General features: G+C 38.6%; 1 protein-coding gene across 4 annotated transcripts in view; it reads right to left on the bottom strand.

The window, feature by feature from the left end:
* Positions 1-22,503, bottom strand: part of LOC122555033 (galactosylgalactosylxylosylprotein 3-beta-glucuronosyltransferase 1-like) — a 96,034-nt gene that overhangs the window by 56,094 nt on the left and 17,437 nt on the right. The window contains exon 1 of one of the 4 annotated variants that reach the window (XM_087992930.1): positions 4,330-4,420. The exons of the other annotated variants lie outside the window; for them this stretch is intronic. The gene's annotated coding sequence lies outside the window, so the exon portion shown is untranslated. Of the gene's footprint in view, positions 1-4,329; positions 4,421-22,503 lie in introns of those variants that run through there. 4 annotated transcript variants of the gene reach the window in all.

Below are 22,503 nucleotides of genomic sequence, written 5' to 3'. Positions count from 1 at the left end.
ATGCAAAATATTCATTTAGTATCTCCCCCATTTTCTGTGGCTCCACACAAAGGCCGCCTTGCTGATCTTTGAGGGGCCCTATTCTCTCTCTAGTTACCCTTTTGTCCTTAATATATTTGTAAAAACACTTTGGCCTCTCCTTAATTCTATTTGCCAAAGCTATTTCATGTCCCCGTTTTGCCCTCCTGATTTCCCTCTTAAGTATACTTCTACTTTCTTTATACTCTTCTAAGTATTCACTTGATCTATCCTGTCTATACCTGACATATGCTTCCTTCCTTTTCTTAACCAAACCCTCAATTTATTTAGTCATCCAGCATTCCCTTTTCCTACCAGCCTTTCCTTTCACCCTGACAGGAATATACGTTCTCTGGATTCTTGTTATCTCATTTCTGAGGCCTTCCCATTTTCCAGCCATCCCTTTACCTGCGAAAATCTGCCTCAAATCAGCTTTCAAAAGTTCTTGCCTAATACCGTCAAAATTGGCCTTTCTCCAATTTAGAACTTCAACTTTTAGATCTGGTTTATCCTTTTCCATCACTATTTTAAAACAAATAGAATTATGGTCATTGGCCCCAAAGTGCTCCCCCACTGATACCTCAGTCACCTGCCCTGCCTTATTTCCCAAGAGAAAGTCAAGTTTTGCACCTTCTCTAGTAGGTACATCCACATACTGAATCAGAAAATTGTCTTGTACACACTTAAGAAATCCCTCTCCGTGTAAACCTTTAACACTATGGCAGTCCCAGTCGATGTTTGGAAAGTTAAAATCCCCTACCATAATTACCCTATTATTCTTACAGATAGCTGTAATGCTATCCCTTATCAAAAATGCCACTCCCTCTCCTCTCTTGCCTCCCTTTCTATCCTTCCTGTCGTATTTTTATCCTGGAACATTATGCTGCCAGCCCTGCCCATCCCTGAGCCATGTTTCCGTAATTGCTATGGTATCCCAGTCCCATGTTCCTAACTATGCCCTGAGTTCATCTGCCTTTCCTGTTAGGCCCATTGCATTAAAATAAATGCAGTTCAATTCATTAGTCCTACCTTGTCCCTGCCTGCCCTGACTGTTTGACTCACTTCTGTTCTCAGCTGTACCCATCTCAGGTCGATCTCTTTCCTCACTATCTCCCTGGGTCCCACTCTCCACCTTACTAGTTTAAATCCTCCCAAGCAGTTCTAGCAAATTTCCCTGCAAGTTATTAGTCCCCTTTCAATTTAGGTGCAATCCATCCTTCTTGTACAGGTCACTTCTACCCCAAAAGAGATTCCAATGATCCAAAAATGTGAATCCTTCTCCCATATACCAGCTCCTCAGCCATGCATTCATCTGCTGTACCCTCCTATTCCTGCCCTCACTAGCTTGTAGCACTGGGAGTATTCCAGATACTACCCTTGAGGACCTCCTTTTTAAATTTCAGCCTAACTCTCTGTAATCTCCCTTCAGAGTCTCAACCTTTTTCTTTCCAATGCCGTTGGTTCCAATGTGGACAATGACCTCCTGCTGGCCCCTCTCCCCTGTGAGAACATTCTGCACCCTCTCTGAGACATCCTTGATCCTGGCACCAGGGAAACAACATACCATTCTGCTCTTTCTCTGCTGGCCACAGAAACGTCTGTCTGTACCTCTGACTACAGAATCCCCTAACACAATTGATCTCTTGAAAGCCGACGTACCCCTCGTTGCATTAGAGCCAGTCTCAATACCAGAAACTTGGCTGTTCGTGCTACGTTCCCCTGAGAATCCATCACCCCCTATATTTTCCAAAACAGCATACCTGATTGAAATGGGCATATCCATAAAAGACTCCTGCCCTGGGTGCTGACCTCTCTCACCCTTCCTGGAGTCAACCCATCTATGTGACTTTATCTGAGACTTTCCCCCATTCCTATAACTACCATCCATAACATACTGTTGCTGTTGCAAATTCCTCATCGCTTCTATCTGTCTCTCCAACCGATCCACTCGATCTGATAAGGTTCGCAACCAACAGCATTTATGGCAGATATAATCCGCAGTAACCCTTAAACTCTCTTTAAACTCCCACATCTGACAAGAAGTACATATCACTGCAAAGGCCATTTGCTCCTTCACAATCTACAGACCCAGAAAATAACACCGTCTTATTCCTCTACAAACACTGCCCCAGGTTAAATTAATAGCTATGGCTTATTTTTAAGTTTAATCAAGAGACTTATCTCCAAAAACATGTAATCAAGAGAGAATCCATTGTACTCACTACTGCAGCCTTTCTCTTGGACAGACTTAAAACAACAACTAATTTATCTGATTCTGTGCTGTGAACTTCGTATGCTGTCCCTGACATCTCTTGTCATCCATGTTTGCCTCATTCTCCCGTATGTAATTTTTTTCTTCCTTGGGTTGAATTTCTGTTTCTGCAACACGGGCATTTTTACACAGACATAGCTTGAGTTGAAGATCCCTTTCTCAAGCTCAACCTCAAAATAAACATAGAAAATTGTTTCGGTCATCCTTAGGGCTCTTCTGGCTGAAATTGTCAATTTAAACCAATTAATGTTTAATTAGTGGCAGTGCTGTGTCATATCTCTGCTCCTGATATTAATTGGATCATGACTATAAAACTATTTTCAATTAAAACCTTTTCTACTAATCTCCATCAATCTTCGCTGGCTTCCCAGAAGTGAAAAGACAGTATCTTAACTCACTTTGGCAATCAGTTCATATCCTTTGTGACTTCTCTATATAATATGTAATCTAATAATATGCTTCTGACAAAGTTGATAAGGATCTAGATAAAGACTCACAACGTGATTAATTGCTCACTTTAGCAGATAATTTCTTTCCCTGGAGTTACCTTCCAGCCAATTTGCAGGATGTAGGTCAAATAACTGAGACTGTCACAGCCATTACGAATGCTGGTTCATGACAAATGCATAGTTTCATCTTCATATGTTACGTTTAAACATAAGTCAATATTTGATCATTGCCAGAAAGTTCTTCCCATTGAATGCTTATCTTATTTCAAACCTCTACTTTCTCAAACGTGAAATATTGGATACCACAGACCTATGTCATGATACAGAGCTCATAAGAGCCATACTGCACAATTGTCACACTTTTATCAGGTCGGTGCTACACAGGATTTTGAGACACTTGGTGTAGTTATTGTTTCTGGCTCTAATGAAGAGAAGGTTTTTTTTTGGCTCTGGGAACTGAGTTTCAATCCTAAGCAGCAAATATTGAGATTGAAATGATGATTCATGTCCAGTGAGGTGCAGTATTTCATTGAGCAAGGATTCTGTTGAAGCTTTTACAATTTCTTGATCAGACTGCTTAATTTGAGATCTTTTCAAAGAACAAAGAATAATACAGGAGTATGTCCTTTGGCCAACCAACCCTGTGCTCTCACATGACGTCTTTCTAAGCTAAACACCTTTCGCCTCCAAGCAGTCCATTTCTTGTACCTGAACACTGTGCATTTACCACTAGCAAACACAATCAATCAATCTAAGATTTAGCTCAGACAATAAAAGAAACATGCCAGGCGTTCTCCGTAATTAATGGCAGCCTTAATGACATTGTTGGAATATGTAGCTTCTAAGTGTATAACTTGGGGGTGAAATGTGACTTTGCTAACAGGACAATGGTTGTTAAAGGAAAACAACATGTCCTGCTATTCATTGTAAAATAAGTAACTGGAGTCATAGAGTGTTTTCCAACCTGCCTTACAAAGTGAGGCTTAGGCAACAATTTGCAAACATGCATTAAGGTGATGAAAATAAATTAAGGTGCCATTACTTCCCCCGGACCAGTAATCTTCTCAGCATAAATTTGAAAACAGCACTTCCTCGTATTCAAAAGAGCACTTCCAGTTGGTACAAATTACTTTTGCAGCTGCTGTCAGTCTGAATGGTTTATTTCTTAAACAACACAAGGCAGTTTAAATATTAACATTTATCTATTGAATACCTTTAAACTGAGAATGAAAAATGAGTGCATAGTCCGTAGGAGGGCAACAATCAAAAGAGGAGGAGAGATCCATTTAAACATCACAGTGCTGCAGGAGCAAATCGATAACTATCAGCTGTCACTGTCAGCTTTTGCTCAGTTCCATTCCTGCAGTGCTATGATATTTCACCCAGCAGACTTCAGTCCCACACCTACATACTAAATTTTTTACGTCATTTGATATATTAAAAGCAATTCTCTCTCCCACATTTAAACACAGACTGCTAAATTTTCACAAATTGTGGGAAATCATCAAATTATGTGTCCTGAATTACCTGGTCATTTTACTTATTAGTCCAGGCAAATACCGAATTTGACACAAATTGTATGTTGTTTACCTGGAATATTAAAGACTTCTAATTTATTCAGTATCATCAATCGCCCTCATCATTTATTCTTCCTCATGGCACTTGTAAAGACCACTTTTTTTGGACTGTGCATGCAAAATGGGGAAAAAAACATATTGCTTTAAACCATGGAACAGGGGAATAACACATTAGTTTTTAAATTAAAACATGATTTATCAAAATTTGTTAGGAGTTATTTCTATAGCGTGCTCTTATTCAAGGGGTGGGGAGGCTATGCTCAATGGCTGTGTGTTGAGAGTATCAGTGAAAGACTTTCAATTGTTCTCCAACCAGAACCAGTTGTATGTGTTTGTGAGTACTCAGCACACTCATAATTTCTTGGTTGATTGCTGGGTGAGTGCTGACAACTTTAGGTTTGGACAAAACAGCAGAAACATCCAGATTGATAAGGAGAAACCACCTCTCGCCCCATCTTCTGCGAGCAGAAAAGTAAAAGGACATTGGGATTAACAATCTGTTCTCTCTCTGTCTCAGCAAATTCCCTTCTTCAAAGGAAAAAGGGAAAACCATCTCAGAGACAGAAAAGGCAAATCTCTACTTGGTGAAAGAGGGATTGAAAATCAATTTGTCCACAATCTAATGTACTCCTCAGTGAGTCAAAAGGAACTAGAAAGGAACTGAAGAAAAACATGTAATCTGGGGTAAACACATTCTGTTTGTAATAAATAACTAAAATTTGTGAAGTACAGAAGCCCAAATATGTTTAAAGCCGCTGTATTGTGAGGTTGAGACATCTTCTGAAGAAAACGACTTAGTAGACTGTGAGATCAATGAATGAAAATTCATACAACCTTTCATTATTCAATTGTAAAATTCCTCCAAAGATACAATTAGTTATGCTTTGGAAGCCAATGTCATTTCACCTCCAATTAGTGTAAGAGGTGTTTACTGGCTCACACAATTAGTAATCAGTTAAATATTTTGTGTGTGGCAATTAAGCGATTACTTGATTTGATTTATTGTCATGTGTACCTAAGTATAGTGAAAAGCTTTGTTTGTGAGCAGTACTGGCAGACCACAGGCAAGGACACACTGATCATAGGGTGAAAAAAAATACTATCTTAGTATGTTTGATATCTAGAAGAACAATTCACTACCATAACACATGATAGGAAATTGTAAAGAATGTGTCTTTACATTCTAGAACATTAGGGCAAATGAATTCAGTATTGCATATGGACAGTTGCTAATAATACTATAAGCAGCAGGAGTGTTTAGAAGAAGGAGACTCCATCTCAGGATAAGGAGCAGCCAATTTAGGATGGAGATGAGGAGGATTTTCTTCACTCATAAGTTGCAACTCTTTGGGATTTTCTACCCCAGAAAACAGTGGAATCTCAGCCATGATCAAAATAGAAGTCGACAGATTTCTAGGAGTGAATCTTATGTTTTTGGCTAAGTTTTGTTTTATTCAGGTCTTTTGGAAGCATTTTTGCTGCAAGGCCTTGTGAGATCTCTGACCCATCTTACCAAGCCCTACCCACCTTGTCGTTATGGCATCACCTCGGATTCTATGTACCATCTTCCAGCACACCATTCTATGCACCCATACCATCTTTAAAAGCCAGGTGGGCATCTGGACAATGTCTGTCAGCCCAGAGTTGCCCTGGTAGACAGGGGGAGTTTTGTAGCCTGCTTCACTAGCAGGGGGATATAGTTCCTCTTGGATGGGTTTGGTGCAAATGTGGGACAACAATGGAGACCACACCACCAATGCCATCCACATCAGTGCAGTCTCTGCCATCTACAGGAATGCACAGCATTGTAGGTAGAAGGTCAATGTTTTTCACCCTCCGTCGAAAGGCATATGGATGGAGTATATGAATAGGAAGGGTTTAGAGGGCTATATGCCAAATGCTGGCAAATGGGACCAGCTTAATTTATGATACCTGGTCAACATGGACGGGTTAGTTCAAAGGGTTTGTTTCTATGCTGTACATCTCTATGACTCCAAGTACTAACTAATGCCAAGGTGGGCTGTCTTAAGGCCTACCTTGGTGCCCTGGGATTACAATCCTTGACCCATCATTTACCCCATAACCATTTACAGCACCCATGGCAACAGACAGCAGAGAGTCCAAGCTGTTTTTGTGCATAGATTATTGTAGATGACAGATTAAGACCATGATTAAGAAAGCATATGGCTTCCTAGGCTTAACATATAAGGGCACCTTGTACAAGAGCAAGGCAATTTTGTTGATCATGCACTAGTCTAACCACAGTTAGAATATTGTGTATATTTCTGGGTGTGACACTTTATGAAGCATGTGAAGATACTGGAGACAGTGAAGAAAAGATTCATGAGAATGTTTCCAAGGGTAATGAATTACAGTTATGAAGATGGTTTTGAGAAATTGGGAACTGCCTACTTTAGAGTAGAGAAAATTGAGATGAAATTTGATAGAAGTATTCAGAATCATGAGGGATCTGGACAGAGTAGATAGGGAGAGATGGTTTCCATGCATGTACAGATCAAAAGGAAGACAGCATAGAATAATTAGCAAAGTAACAGTAACAGCATGAGGAAGAATATTCACTCACAGAGTGGTTAACATCTAGAATGGACTGCCTAAGCAAGGGTGGAGATTCAGTCAAGGCATTCAAAAGGAAATGGGACCATTCACTGAACAAGAAGAATGTGTAAGATTATGACATATAGGTCAGGAAATAGCATTTGATGGGTTGCTCATTTGCAAAGCTGGACACATACATTGGACTAAGTGACCTCCTTCTCCATCGTGACAATTCTGTGTTGCTTTGTGAATTTTGTGCCAACTCATAGCACCCAAGCGATCCCTACCCTCACCCTCTCTCCTCTTCATAGTCATTTATAGCCCCTATCAACTTAGTGCCATCACAATCCCTTACGCCATCTATGCTGCCTCATCCAGTATCCATTATGGGTAGACATCAGGAGCCATTCTGAAATGAGACAAAATAAAGTCCTGAGCATCTGTTGCCTTCTTCACTAATTTGAAAATAAATCACTAATTGATAAAATGTCCATCCAATAGGTAAGTCCTTTCAAGTAATTAATTTCTTATAAAAACAAATGTGTGTATTCAAAACATTTTTATAACCACTTAAAATTCTCATATAGACAGTGAATTTACAGTCCCCTCCCCTTCACTGCAACTATTACAGATTGTGTAAGCAGACAGGCAACACAAATAATAATGATCCTCAGACTTATCTTAGCAAACATTTATTAAAACTGCAAGCATTTTTGACTACTGCAAATCATCGAAGGTTTTTGTTTTCAAAATTCCAAGTGCAGAATTTAAATGACACATTATTGACTGTCCCACCTTAATGTCTACTGTTAAAACTCGAACTAAGAGAACCTGCCCTTTCACAAAGGGTACCTGACCACTCTAAAGAGCTCTGGTAGGTTATATCTTTCCTTCAACCATTGAAAATCCACACGAGTCGTATTTCAGAACAGTGATGAAAGTTGTTTCTGAACCAAGTTAGATTCACATTTAAATGTACTGACTCATTTGTGAATTGCAGACATGTGAAATACTTCCCATAACGGCTCCATCTCCCATTTCCCAGGCAACAAGGTGGGTGCCAAGTTTGGGCTGTGACCTTCGGAATCTGGGCCCTGGCAGCATTGTAGTTAAGGTATTGAGTCCTTCCAACTTAGCTGAAATTCAAACTGAATGAATGTTTTGCACCAATGGTTTTTCAATATGTACCTATAACCACAGATAGTGGAGCAACGTAGTTCTGACAAAATGTCTCTCTGTCCTTTTTATACAACGAGCCATGTGATATCTCCTTCTCACCCATAGGGAGAATGCCGGAAAGCCAAGCTATGTCCCAAGCTTTGAGAAAGCACTCCCTCTTTCCAAGTGAAATTCTCATCCTCACCATTGCTTTAGCTAAGTTGCCTTTCAGTCTACATCAGCGACAACAGTCTTCATCTTGTTTTGAGCTGAAAAATCCAGGCCACGATTCCAGATTAATTTACCAACCAAGATCAATGTCTAGGATCATTGGGATTATGAGCTTGCTTTTAGAAACAGGACTTTGACCTGCCATGAAAAAGTGTTACAGAGACAATATAAGTAATAGTCAGTGGAGTGACATGAATATGCGTGTTCCCGCAAAAGCTGGTTCTTGAACATGAGTGAAAACACAGATACATTTTCCTTTAGTGTTAATGTCCAAATTGGTTTCTTCAGCTGAAGAAAGCTGTTCCAAAGAGCACAAAAAAGAGGAACAACCTGAAGCAACACCGCAATCTTCACAGAAGTGAATAAGGCATCATTTATTTTATCTCCCTTCTTGAGATACTCTCACGATGGTTCAGTGACCTACAAACCAAAAAATACAACTCTTTAACATCAATTTCTGCTGCCCCCACAATGAAAAGGGAAATGTGACAATATTAAAAAGATGTTATCAACTCAACCAACTGTTACGCACCTCTCCCCATTTTCCTTTCCATTGAAATAATAGAGAGATGATGGGTCTCTCTGGTAGAGACATCAAAGTTTATTTTCAGACACAACAACTTAATTATATGAAGAAGAATTGTGTGCATTGAAGTCCCTCTGATCAAAGTGACAGAAATTAGACCCAGAGTGAAATATAAAACTAATAGAAATTATGATGTCTATATCAGAGACTTAGCTGGTTGTCTGGTATAATAAAGTAACCGTTTCTTGCAATCCTTCAAAAATTCTTGAGCAGTGAAGACAAGACTGTTCCAAATCCTGAGAACATGTATAAGCTCAGTGGTAAATGAGGATCATCTTTATATTCCTGAGCGAGTATACTGAGAACCATATATTCAATGGTTGAATTAATGAATGTTGAAACATTAACTGTAATGAAGTGGTTACTTAGCTTTTTAAGGAGCATTAAGAGATCGTCAGAATTGTGTCATGACTGGCTGCTAGTACTATGTTCCTACTAATGAAACAAGAGCGTTATAAATACCTTGCTTTGTTCAATACGTTGTTTGAAGATTGCAAATCACAGTGAAACATGGGGCAAGAAAGAAATCATACCCCCAAACAATATTCAAAGAGGTGACACTATTGGGCTACTGATCATAATTATACACAAAATGATATTTTGTGCTAATTTATGTTGCTTTTGCAAGAAACAAATGTGGTGCAGAAAGGTGTTTTAAATTCCTTAGGGCAATATAAATTCTATATATATCAAGAGATATGCAAAACTACAATTGTCTGCCCATTAATTTGTATGAAAAATCTTTATTGCTGCTTATTTTTCATACTTTGATGATAGTCAAAATCCTGGTATTCCCTTATTAACAATACTGTGAGTGTGCCTGCACCCCATAGATTACAGTGATTCAAGAAACTGGCCAACCGATGCCTTATCAAGGGCAATTAGAACTAGGTAATGGCCTATGACAAAGATACGCTCTTCCAATAAAAAACAAATAAAATCAATTTGCTTCTGTTTAATTTACTTCCCAAAGTAAAATGCTTACTGAATTATGGTGTTCCAGAAAAACTGCACATATGAAACAATAACTCCAGTCTAAACTGTTGTCATAAATATGTAGATTTTTATTAGAAATTGCAGAGAATTGAAATATATCTGACAATAAAGGATATTCTATTCTGTATCTGATGACAAAGCAGGTCACATTAATTGCTCCTTGTCCTGAGTTTACTCCATTAAATGAGTAGGGATTTTCTCTTATTTAATCTATAAAATTTACCTCAGATCCACGCTTTAAAAATCTACAAACATGAAGTTACTGTTTTTAACCTTAGTGGATAATGTTTAATACATTCACATGCTAATCTTTTGTCTGGTGCTTTTGCAGAGCTGTTTATCAACTTATAATGAGAGGTTAATACCTAAACTAAAAAGCATGCTAACTAACACAGGCATATTAGATTTATTTTACAAGCCCTGCCAATAATAATTTATTGACTTCTTAATAAATAGGATTAAATCAAGAAAAATACCTTACTATATTCTGAAATGCTTTCCTGCGAAGTGCTTTTGAACTGTTGTCAGGAAATCTAGCAGGTAATTTTCATGCAGCAAGATCCCACAAATAAACGATGAGATAATGACCAGAGAATCTATTTTGGCGTTGATGGTTAAGATATAAATGTTTGTCAGGACATGGGAAAAGTCTCCTGCTCTTCTTCAAAATAATGCCATAGAATATTTTGCATCCATTTACAAGATCAAATAATATCATATTTTAAAACCTTATGTGAAAGATCACATTCCTCAGTACTGGACTGAAGTCCTAACCATCGTTGTGAGCTTAAGTCTATTTTAGGCGACTTGAATTGACAGATTACTGACTCAACACTAATACCTCCAGCATGCTGTATAGTGATGATATCACTAGTAATGGCAAGGGCACATTCATTCATAGTTCTTTTGTTTTTGTTATTAGCAAAAATCATTATAAATTTAGACGGACACCAAGATACTTTGCTGTACAAAAGAATATTGTTTTGTTAATTATGATTGAAAGGCCTGGTGACCCAGCTATGAAATGGACTCCACATGTTTTCTGATATCTATAATTATTGTTCAGAGAAGTATTTTCTATACCACAGCTATTTGACTTTGATTTTGACATTATTCATTTTGTATTTTAGTTTATTATGAGGTAAGGTAGGGGTTTCTCAATGGAAAACGTATTGTAATAGTAACAGAGACTCCAAAATTAAATAAAGCAGGAAATTTCCTCATAGTTCTCCTGCTCAATGGCTGTGACTTCACATAAAGTCCAGCTACAACCCTGATTACGTGGAATTTCTGACTCCTTTCCAATGAAGCCATGGTGTTGAATTTGGAGCAGCCCTGAGAGAATTATAAATCATAAGAGCTCTCAGGTGCATTGATGTCATCATGTTGATGGCACATTGGTGGAATCTCAGAGAAATATTAGGGCAATCTATCGTCATTGTCAACATCCTTCCATCTGATGGAGATGGGCACAGAGTAAATCAAAACCAAATCAATACAGACCAAACTAATGTTGCTGATGTCTCAGTGCTATTTAACCTCTTAGATTGTGGGTATTTTTGTGGTTTTTGCTGTGATAACTTCAGCCTAGCAGAATGATGTAAATGTGTCACACCACCCTGATGTAACTTACAACTTGGTGGTAAACTGACCTTGACTTAAGTAGCAATTATTAAACAAATGCAATCTTAACTCCCCCTTGCCTATTCATCTCTCCACATGAACACAATGGAATCCTATCTGGTGATAATAGGTAGAGGCCTTGAGAAGGTTTCTTTGCCCCTTAATAAGACATATTACATTAAAAAGCGTACATTTTGATTACAGCACCACAATCTGTTATAGTAGTTCTTACATTAACCTTTTTGGGACCCAGACTCAAAATTGTTAAATTTGACCGTGGGTGCTTGTTTTGAAGCACAATCTATTACAGATTGTCAAGATAAGTAGTTATTCCTTTGTGTAAAATGGTTGAGCAAAATGAAAAGAAAATGTTGTGAAAATTTGATTTATTTTTACCTTACATCTTGTCTACATAGATTAACAAAAAGAATACTGTCTTAACAACAACAGTACCATATTATCAAAAAGCTATTATGTGCTGTGTAACTGGTCTGTTTTTGTTCTCTCCAGTAAATGCAAAGTCAAATGAAAATCAGGTGGTCACTTTTGTGCATTGATAAGGGTTCTTCTTACTGAGATTTGCAAAGATGCCCTGTGTTTCAAATCGTGACACTAAGGCTTTCTAAAGAGTTCAAGGCTCTTTGTGGGAATGCAAATGTAAAGATTTCATTTAATGTATTCTCCAAAATGATTCTGTTAAAGTGCCAGTAATCATTTCCTATAAAATTCTGGATGTATGTATGAATGATGACGCAAAGGTAAAGATGTTGAATATATAATTTAACAAACCAGACCTATTTCTTTGGTGCAATGGAGTAGCTTGATTTTAAAGATATTTGCTCTGTTGAACAAGTTGCCATCAAATTTTGCTTGCATACCAATTTAATATAATATTTACCACAACAAGGAATGCTTTCAGTGAGTGGGTCTGGCATTTCACAATGACTGGGACTGTGTATGTAGGGTGAGTAGTTCAGAAAATCTGAGTCGTTATGTATGGCTGGTATTGTGCGTGGGTCTGCCTGAAAATGTAGCTGGAGGATTTTTGACATTCACAAACTTTTACTTAGAATGAGTAGCAAGAGACAAATGGATAAATATGGCTGACAATTATAACGTGAAACATGCCTGACAAACCTAATTTGAAATGCTTTTTTTTGTATGCTATGATTCAGAGCTAGTACAGACAAAGTTTATAGCATACTTTTCGGTGAAGTCCTCACAATGATTTCTCTTTCACAGCCCTCATCAGTTGTAAAAGCAAGGTTGAGTTCCACTGTTTGAAAAAATATTGATTTCTTTTTCAGTATTTTCACATGTGATCATGAAGGTAGTCCAGTGAAATGTGTTCCCTGGCAACATAGTGTATTACATTCCTACTCTTCAGAAGGTCACTAAAAATATCTGGCTGCTATTGCCCTGGGAGACCCATTGTTGGCTATCATGATGCCATCTCTCACAACTTCCATTATTTGCAGCTGACTTAATTACTGAGAGATCTTGAAGCCTCAATCTATTTAGTAATCCACAGCCAAATGTTACCATAAGAGGTAATTAGTATTAAAATTGATCCCTGTTGTCAGCCAAAACATCAAACTGAACAGAGATGGTTTGGAGAAAGGTACGCACATGGAGGTTGTTGCCATGTCTGAAGATTACATCACAAAGGGCAGGGCACAGATCAGGACTTCCAAGGTTAATGGTACAGGAGTGGGTCAGTCAGTGCAAGAGATTTGGACAATAGTTAGGTAAGACCATAAGGTGTAGGAACAGAAGAAGGCCATTCAGCCTATCGAATCTGCTCAACCATTCAATGAGATCATGACTGACCTGATAATCCTCAACTCCACTTTTTCACCTTTTCCCTAAAACCATTGATCCCTTTACTGATTAAAAATCTGTCTAGCTCAATTTTGAATATATTTAATACCCAGCCTCTGCAGCCATCTGCAATAAAAAATGCTCAAGATTCTCTACCCTCAGAGAGAAGAGATCTCTCCTTATCACTGTCTGAAATGGGAGATCTATTGCTCTGAAATTATGCCCTCAGGTCCTATACTCTGCCACAAAGGGAAACAATCTCTCAGCATCTATCCACCATGTCCCCTATGTGTGTTTCAATAAGATCTTCTCCAATTCTTCTAAACTCTAATGAGGACAGACCCAACCTGCTCAACCTCTCCTCACAAGACTGTCCCTCCACACCCAGAATCAACCCCAGTGAACATTCTCTGGACTACCTACAATGTTAGTATATACTTTTTTAGATAAAGGACCAAACTTATTTACAGGAGACAGTAAAGACTGCAGATGCTGAAAGTCAGAGTCAACAGATGTGAAGCTAGAACAGCACAGCAGGTCAGACAGCATCCAAGCAGCAGGAAAGTTAACATATTCCCCAGCTATAATCTAACCAGTGCCTTGTGTGGTTGACTTCTGCTGTCATTTTAATTAATTCCTATGCCCACAGGTTTAATGGGAATTACTTCCTCAGTCATCCTGTCTGTAATTACACCCTTTCCACCACTAATGGTGTGGCCGTATTCCATTTGACCTTTCCCAGGTCCTTGGTCCTCAATGCAAGGAAGTGCTGAAACACTAACTATTTGTAGTCCTCTGTTTCCAAAATAGCCCTAATTTTATCAACTTGACTGTAAATAATATCAGAGTCGAAGAGTGTGGTGCTGGAAAAGAACAGCAGGTCAGGTAGCATCTGAGGAGCAGGAGAATCGACATTTCAGGCATAAGCCCTTCATCAGGAATGATGCTCATTCCTGATGAAGGGCTCTTGCCCAAAATGTCAATTCTCCTGCTCCTCGGATGCTGCCTGACCTACTGGGCTTTTCCAGCACCACATTCTTCAACTCTGATCTCCAGCATCTGCAGTGCTCACTTTCTCCTATAAATAATATCAAGTCAGTGTTATATAATAGTATAGGAAAATATGTATGGTCATACATAGGGATCGTTGGTGTGGCACAGATATATGGAGGAAAAAGGAAAATGATATATGAGTGTGTGTGAGTGTATATAGGGCAAGTGGAGAGGTGCACAGCGATAGGATTGTGTGGATTTTTCTGCAAAAGATCTGGCACAAATTTGAGGAACTTAATGGCCTTTCTTTGTGTTGCACTAGTCTATTGAAATGCATTGCAAAGTGCTTGACGGAAGGGGTCAAGGTTCAAAAGAGAGTGGGAGGGGTATTGTGATGAGGGACCCAAAAAAGCAGGGCCCATGATTACTCTCACAGGCTCTGGAGACAATAACCACCCAAAGCTTGACCAAAGAATACATTTTAAAGTGTGTCCTCAAAGAGGAATGATACAGAGAGGTGAAGACGTTTCGATTGGTATTCGGACTTTGGCATCTGAAGGTACAATTGCCATTTATGAAGCTTTTAAAATGGGGATATTCACTACCTTAATGTGCAGCTAGACTGAATCTTCAGGTGGCCACTGACAGCATCAAGCCACATCAGCATATGATGCCAGAAACTACCAACATGTGGCTGTGTAATACTGCTGCCAATATCCCCTTTTCAGATTGGGTCATCAGGGTTTATTTGACTTAAATTGGTGGGGAAGAATTACCAGTTACTTCAAACAAGAGGCTTTGGTTTATTGCATGATAGTAATGAGATACATGTCACTTTAGTGAGATAGATATTGTAACAAAGATAATGAGTAGACCCAGATGGTAGGTCTGTCTTCCTTGAGATCCAGAGATGTTTACCCAACCTAAATCCTTATGAAATCATCCTATTGGGTGGAGTTTAATGTAGCCTTCAACTTTAATCCTTTCAGAGCCAGTACCTTATGCAACATTCACAAAGCAAGAATTGGAAGAGTATAGATATCTTCGTGGATTTCTTCCACAGTGCATGAGCTTAAACCTGTCTTTCACCTGTACTCTGAAGACTGCATTCAATATTAACTTCCTCTGTACAATACCATGGCCATTAAGAAAAGATTAAATTCTTAGTCCACCACATGGAGTTGTTTTTCCGTGTGGTAATCATGAAGACATTTTATCAGGGTGTTTTTTTTTAATTGATGTGAATCCTTTGTCCGTGCTCTGTGAGTGGAATAGGTTATTAAACAATATATGAACAATTGTCCAAAGGTTTAACTACTGCAGTTTCACAATGACTAGAGGTTAGAAGCTGTACAACTGACTAAATTGTATTCTTTATAAAATTAAAAGTTGCTTTGGAAGACAAACTGCTGACACTCCTGGTACAGAGGCTGCAAAAAAACGTGCTTCATGAAGTGTAATGAAACATCAGCTGAATATGTAATCATGATGATGTGCAATGATGATATTATTTTCACATGATTATGCAGTGAGACAGTGAGGGAAAAGAACAGAGAGAATTTGTGCATTTAGAAAGCTGCAAAAAAATAGAGTTCTTGCAGAAAGTTCCATGGGCCATGGAAAATATTTTGGGAGACTAAACAGAATTAGACCCAACATACACAACAAAACATATAGTCTAATGAATCACATTTAAGCACTGTTTAATCAAAATTGCAAACAGTATTACAATATTGCTTTAAAGGATATAGTGCAAGATAATGTTTAGCACATAACAGATATTTAAATAGGGATGGTACATCATTACCACAGGAAATGATGAAAGACAACATATGACACAGCAATTTACAGGAATGTTGATCTCTTGGTGGCATTGTACACAAAGCTGTCTTGTAACTCCATATATAGTGTGCTGTGCATCAATAAAGAGCATGTTTGTCACCATTCATCAATATGTAACTGGTGAGTTTGTATTACAGGTCAGTAACACAACAACAATGCTAGAAAGTAATATATATTGTTCTGCAATACCTGAAAGATGAACCCTTTGTTGCTGTTTTTCTTATGCAAAAAATGGTGCTCAACAGGAGGCCCTCCCACTCTTGTACAGCCTCTCAGCTTGGTTATATCTATCTTATGTATTATCTAACTCCTGCAGATACCTTCACAGCGGCAACTACAACTTGCCTTGATTGCCAAAATTAAGATATGTCCCTGAAAAGTAGCAGAAATGTGGGAACTGTTCTTCCCAGTTGGAGCAGGGTGAGTAATAATAAGGGTCAAGCAGAGGCTATGTGAGAAAAAGAGTAATCTGTTGGTCCACAGAGATGCAATGTTAAATTTCTAGTTTAATTTAAATTTGAAGAGATGGTTGTAAAGCAAACCTAACTCATTTCAAAAAGACCATCACAGTTATATGGCTATCATTCAAAATAATGCAGTGACATTCATTGGCTCACAGGTCAAGTAATGCACTGCAAAATACCACTGAACTTTATGTTGATTTGCTTAAATGCCTGTAAAAATCTGTGCTGATTCTCTGAATATTAAGAGACAGATTGGTTGAAGGAAAAGCTTCATTTTCTCTTCAATGTTGCTGAGATTTACCACTTACCTCCTAAATAGGAAATACAGTACTTTGCTCTGTCAATCAAAAAATATTATGTTGCGATTCCATTAGGGGTGAAAAAATTTGCGGATATATTCCCTTAATAGCCAATAAAAAATATAATTGGTCATTGCTAATATGCACATAAATTTGTTCTGATCCTTTTAGAGTAAAAACAGAATAAAAAGAGCCAATAGCTTTATCCTACATCTATCAAAAAACCCTAGATGAGGGCAAGGAGCAGATTACCATTCAGGCATATCCAAGAGCCCTTCAGTAAATTGACCAGATGAGCTTCTGTATGGTATAAGGTTCTCTCAAAGATGTTGATAGGTTCATTCCAGTTATAACATTGCAGTAATACTACAACAGGTCACAATCATGAAAGTGCTGAGAAACTGTGCTTTTACTGCTGAGCAGTTTGGGAAGGACATTAGTAAAGTTATAATGCATTGCACATGAAGATAGCCTTTCAATTATATGAGGTGCTTACTTAACTGTAGAACTAAGATATTTAAAAATGATAACACTAAGGCTGTGTGTAATAGCAGTAGTTATTTTACTGAGAGTGGGTATTCAGCAGTGTCATTATTTGATTGAGTTCAAAATCAGGGTGAAGCTGTCTACAAATGTTTGATAACTTTCAATGAGATGTTTCTATAGTAATGTTATGGTAAAGTTGGTCTGGTGTTTCACTGGCAGAAAATATTGCTGTTTTATTCTTGATGAACTACACTATAGCACTTTTGTTGTTATGCAGATTCTCTGTAACAATTCATTACCTTGCAGGTTTGCAGGTGGTGGACAAGTACGTGGCTGATGCAATGCTGACTAAGGTTTGCTGGTAAGATGAATGGTAGCATGTTTCATCAGACACTGAAGCCATTGGGTCTGGAAAGTAGTTTATCCCACGTCAACATTTCAGGTGTGCAATGGGTGTACAGTCCCAATGTTCACACCTGACCCACGCTTGAGATATACACAACACCATATTATTATCTCAGGGATCCAGGACGTGATCCAACAAAAATCAAAAGCTGCCTTATTATCGTGTGTGATAATGGTTCTGAAAGGGTTAATGTTCATATCGCATCAGTTCCACCCATTCTAATGACATCGCACACAATCAGATGGTGGACAAGAGCTTTGTGCTGCTCCCTCTGGTTCTAGTAATTATCACTGACCAAATGCAAATGTACAGTAGTGGCTTCCAAGGAGTTTTATTCACTACATCTTCAGAAAATTTTAATTTTCAATCTGCTGGTAAGTCTGTATTGAACTGTATAGTCTCTTTAAGTTGTTGATTTAAGTTGGATGCTCTCATGTTTCCTCTGTGATTGCAGTATTGATAAAATCACCATGTTCACATCCTCAGTCCTGTTATTTGAGGATTGCTTCATGCTTGGTGTGATCTCAATCACTAAGGATTCTGCCTAGTAAGATGAGGAAATAAAATTCTCTGTTTGAACTTGTGATTTCCAAATCACCTCCACATCTAACATCAGACTTCAATCTGTGATAATTATTTGTTCACCAAAATCATCAACATCTTCTCAAGGGCAACTAAGGATGGGTAATAAATGCTGGCCTAGCCTGGGAAGTCCACATCTCCTGAGTGAATAAAAAAAAGTTCACATCAGTCAAACAATTGTTCATTAGCCCAAGTTGGGGGGTACTGCTCATTAGCTATTTGGTCACTACTATTAGCTCACAAACCTCACAGATCCTTTCATTCTGAACTCTCCTCAGTGTTGGTAGCAGTGGAAAACCTTTCTGCCAACCCTATATACTTGCAGTCTTCACTTTGTGTTATGAGATCTTCAATGTCTGTGGAGGTCTTGAATTTCAAGGTCTAATTTGTCTCCTTCTAGCATTTGAAGAAAATTGAAGTCAGGATACTCATTCAAACTCTAGAATGAGCATTCTTGATTGTGAAGCAGGTATAATTACTGTACTCTCTGATTTTTGTATTGAAGAGTTGCTTATAGTATACATTTAGTCTTACGTGCTTTCTCCCCTGGACAGTGTATTTCTACTGCTGTCAGCAGTAGGCAGAATATTATCAGTCATGGCTCACTAACTTATAATATAGTGATACCAGTCCCAATATGAAGCTTGAAATTAGTGAGACGCCATTGGCATAAATACCTGCCTGCCAAGAGGCCAGATTTGCATCACCTATTTCCCCTCGGAACAGATTAAGCTCTTCTTCTATTGTAGATTGATTCCCCTTATTAGTCTCTTTCTACAGGTTACTATGGATATGTCCTTCTTACAGTGACCTATTGTGTTACAGTTAAAGCATTTCCTTTTCATAGATGGACACTGCCTCTGCAAAGATTCCTTCGTCCACAATACTGACAAGGTCTTTTAGCAAGGTTCGTGAGAAGATTTGTAGCACTTTTAGCACTTTAGAAATGCATTCAGTATTGACTATATTTCTTCCTTGTTAAATCTTATCATGCGTTTTTGTTCTGTAGGGTTCTCAATGCTCAATGCTCAACTAGCCCACAGAGACTCACCAAAGAGCATCCCACCCAGACCCACCCTATTTCCTATAACCCTGAATTTTCCATGGCTAATCCACCCAGCCCACACAACCCTGGACACTATGGGTAATTTAGCATGGCCAATCCACTTAACCTGCACATCTTTGGACTGTGGGAGGAAATCTGTGCACCCAGAGGAAACCCACACAGACATGGGGAGAATGTGCAAACTCCACACAGACAGTCCCCTGAGGGTAGAATTAAATCTGGGTCCCTGGTGCTATGAGGCAGCAGAGCTAACCACTGAGCCACCGTGCTGCCAACTTGTCTTTCTTGCTCAAAAACAGAAATTGTTGGAAAAACTCAGCAGGTCTGGCAGCATCTTTATAAATGGAATTAACAGTTTGAGACCAGAGACCCTTCTTCAAAATTTAATACTAGACTCGAAACACTAACTCTGCTTTCTCTCCGCAGATGCTGCTGGACATGTTGAGTTTGTCTCAGCAATTTCTCCTTTGTGTTTCAGATCTTCAGCATCCACAATTCTTTGTTTTATCTTCTTTCCTGTTTGTCTATATTTACAACTGAGAAAGTTTCAGAACTAAGCTATTTGTAGGAGGTGGTGAATGAAATCCATGCTGCTGCTCAGCATGTTCTACAGGTAGGCAAACTATATCTGCGCTTCATCATATAGTAAGTTTGCTGTTACCATCCTCTTTAATTGAAGGGATCCACCTCACTTGCTTAGTCTAGTGATGTAGAGGAAAGCCACTTATTGGTCTAATCAGAAGTTGCTCTTGTATTGAGCGAGTACTTTATTGCATGTTGGCAGCTAGTTACAGGTTATAGTGATAATGATAGATATTGTTATAGAGGCTTTGAGGATGACCAGATGTTAGATCTCAATTCTTCAAGATCCTAAAGCCCATACAGCTACATCATAGTGTGTGTTGCTTAAGGCAGTCCTCAGTAGTAACCCTTCAGGCCTTTACACAACATGTTGCATTGGAAAAAGGACTTTTAAGGAACATGGTCACTTTGAAACCATTATCCTTATCATCAAGAGCTACAGAATCCAAAACAAAAATGTTTGGAAACAAAGAGACAATTAGCATAAATAATATACTCGATGGAGAGAATTTTTGAGTAGTAAGGAGAAAGAGTGGAGGATGGTGCTATAAAAGACCTGACATAGGCATGATGAGCTAAATAGTTTTCTTCTGCAATTGGAGATTCCATGTGCTACTAAATATGGAAACAGTTTACTTGACTTGGAATTATACCCCTTGCGTATTTCTTCAATTCCAACCATTATATTTGAAATATCTAACCAGTGCAGAGACACTTTCTAAACAGAAACAAAAACAAGGGTTTCATACCCTCGTGAAATACCACAGAGTCAATGATGTGTTTTTGAAGTTGGTTACAGGTCTCAGAAACAGCCATGGTACAATGACCAGATAATCTATTTTTCTTTTAAAACTGTGTTTGTTGAGGAATATGTGCTGCCTAGGACACAGGGAAAATTGCCATGCTCCTCTTTAGAATATTACTTTGGGATCTATGTCCACCTGAGAAGGAAATAAAGAGTTTATGTCCCATCCAAAAGATGTCACTTACCTCAGTATCACACTGGTGTTTCAGTGTAGGTTTTGTGCTTAATTGTTTGGAAATGGTTTTAAGCCATAACCTTCTGATTAAGAAGTGCCCAAGAGATGCCTCGGCTGGTTTGGCAGTGCTCAGTGTACATTTGGCTAGAGTCACACCCGGGTAATCTCACATCAGAGTCCTGAATTTACACTATAGCTTTGCTGATTGCATCCCTGGTCAGCTAAGAGATGCTAAATATTTTTCCCCTAAGCTGAAACCATAACTCGGGAGAATCGTCCATTTTTAAAATCTATTTTAATGCAATGTATTTCCCTACCTACTCAGTTCAATCCATGGGTCCAGGGTTGACCCAGTTGCTAGCGAACTACCAACTTTTGAAAAACATCTTCTATGTAAAATATCTTAATGGCCATGACTCATTCATGTATATCAACAATATTACAATGAAACTGAATTGTAATGGTTGTCATCACATAAGCAATATTTGATGATTAAATACCATTGCATATTATAACAAACATGCTTCTGCTCTGTTTTGCTCTAAGTATAATGGCCTAGAATTTTGATCATGTCAAAAAACAGGGCCATCTGAAACTTTGGGGGGAAGTTATTATTGTTAAACTAGTGTGCAAACAATACTACCTGCACTGTTTATTGACAGAATTTGTGTTTTATTCATTCTGTGGATGTGGGTTTCACTGACTAGGCCAGCATTTATTATGCATCCCTAGTTGCCCTCAGGAAGGTAGTGGTGAGCTGTCCTTTTAAATCATTGTAGTTAATTTGGAGTAGATAGACCTAAAGTGCGGCCAGGATTTTGACCCAGGGACACTGAAGAAACTGCGATATATTTCAAGGTCAGAACGATGAGTGACTTAGAGGGGAATTTGCAGGTGGTGGTGTTACCATGCATCTGCTGTCTTTTCCTCTCTAAATGGTTTTGTTTGTGGGATTGGAAGGTGCTGTCTAAGGGACCATATACCTCTTGTATATGGTACACACTGCTGCTATAGGATGTTGTTGTTGAAGGAAATGAATGTTTAAGGGTGTGGGGCCAATGAAGCATTGTCCTGCTTGGTGTCAAGGTTCTTGAGTGTTGTTGGAGCTGCCCTCATCCAAGAAAGTTTCACACAACTGACTTGTGCTTTGACAGGCTTTGGGAAGTCAGGAAATATTTGAGGAATTGTGAATGGTGCCAAACATTGTGAAATTGTCAGCGAACATCCCCATTTCTGACCTTATGATAGATAGAAAGTTGTTGATGAAGCAGTCAAAGATTATTCGGATAGGACACTACATGGCCGAACTCCCACAGAGATAACCTAGATCCGAGGTGAATGACCTCTAACAACCACAACCATTTTTCTTTGTGCCAGGTATGACTCCAACCAGTGGAGTCATATACATCTTGGCATGTGGTGCCAGGTCTATGGGGAACACCATCACCTCCAAGCTCCCTTCTAGTTGCACACCATCCTCACTTGGACATGGGTTCATGTTCCTTCCTTGTCACAG

This window comes from Chiloscyllium plagiosum, unplaced genomic scaffold (assembly GCF_037043375.1).
Source record: "Chiloscyllium plagiosum isolate Xiang-an unplaced genomic scaffold, Cpla_swu_hap1 HiC_scaffold_12, whole genome shotgun sequence".
Lineage (NCBI taxonomy): Eukaryota > Metazoa > Chordata > Chondrichthyes > Orectolobiformes > Hemiscylliidae > Chiloscyllium > Chiloscyllium plagiosum.
This window is presented reverse-complemented; position numbering and strand designations above follow the sequence as displayed.